This window comes from Nicotiana attenuata, unplaced genomic scaffold (assembly GCF_001879085.1).
Source record: "Nicotiana attenuata strain UT unplaced genomic scaffold, NIATTr2, whole genome shotgun sequence".
NCBI classification, from domain to species: Eukaryota; Viridiplantae; Streptophyta; class Magnoliopsida; order Solanales; family Solanaceae; genus Nicotiana; species Nicotiana attenuata.
The window spans coordinates 192,274-193,649 of NW_017671076.1; positions in this window are offsets into that span (position 1 = coordinate 192,274).

A 1,376-nucleotide genomic window follows, 5' to 3' on the forward strand; every position below is an offset into this window, starting at 1 on the left:
TGACCCCTATCATAAGAATCTTTACCTCTAGATGAGGCACCACCGAATAGGCCTGACTGACGGGGTCTTTTGTCTGCTCTATGACCACCCGCCTGTGGCAATACCATCTCGATCCTCCGGGGCACATTGGCCACCTCCTGAAATGTAATATCACTCCCCACCTCTCTGGCCATCTGGAGACGAATAGGCTGGACAAGTCCATCAATAAATCATCTCACCCTCTCCCTCACAGTGGGGAGTATAATAGTAGCATGGCGAGCCAACTCAATAAACCTGGTCTCGTACTGGGTGACGGACATGGACCCCTGATGCAGACGCTCAAACTGCCTCCGATAGGCCTCACGCTGTGTGACAGGGAGAAACTTCTCCAGAAATGTATGCGTGAACTGATCCCAAGTCAAGCCTGGAGACCCTGCTGGTCTAGCTAAACAGAAATCCCTCCACCAAGTCTTGGCGGATCCAGATAGGCGAAATGCAGCAAAGTCCACTCCATTGGACTCAACAATACCCATGTTCCGAAGAACCTCGTGGCAGCTGTCCAAATAATCCTGAGGATCCTCGGTAGATGCACCGCTGAAGGTAGTAGTAAAGAGCTTGTTGAACCTATCCAACCTCCATAAAGCATCGGCAGACATAGCTGCCCCATCACTGGCCTGGGCTACCACACCCGGCTGAGCTGCTCCAACTGGCTGAACTACTGGAGTCTGAATCGGTGGAACTCCCTGCTCCGGAGTACAAGTAGCAGGAGTCTGGGCCCCTCCTCCAGCCTGAGATACGGCTGGTGCTACAGGAAGCAAACCCGCTCGAGTAACACTCTCCATGAGGCCCACCAATCGGACTAGAGCTTCCTGAAGAACTAGGGTAGCAATAAACCCCTCTGGGACCTGAGCTGGGCCCATCGGAACTACTGGGGCTGGGGTCGGAACCTCCTCGTCAATGTCAACCTGAGGCTCCGCCACTGGTGCTGCTGCTCGGGGCTGAGCTCTGCCCCTACCTCGGCCTCTAGCACGGCCTCGTCCTCTGTCCCTAGCGGGAGCTTCCTGGGGCTCGGACTGCTGATCGGAATATGAAAAAGCAGGTGTGCCATCTGCGAAAGAACAGAGTAGAAATTCAATCAGCAATGAGAAACCAAACCGCACGACAAGAAAGAACAAATGTGAAACTTTTCCTAACTCGGTAGCCTCTGGGGGATAAGTACAGACGTCTCCGTACCGATCCCTCAAACTCTACTAAGCTTGTCCGTGAGTTGTGAGACCTATGTAACCTAGAGCTCTGATACCAACTTGTCACGACCCGGATTTCCCACCCTCGGGAGTCGTGATGGCGCCTACTCGTAGAAGCTAGGCAAGCCAAACTTAATTACTTTTCGCTTACAA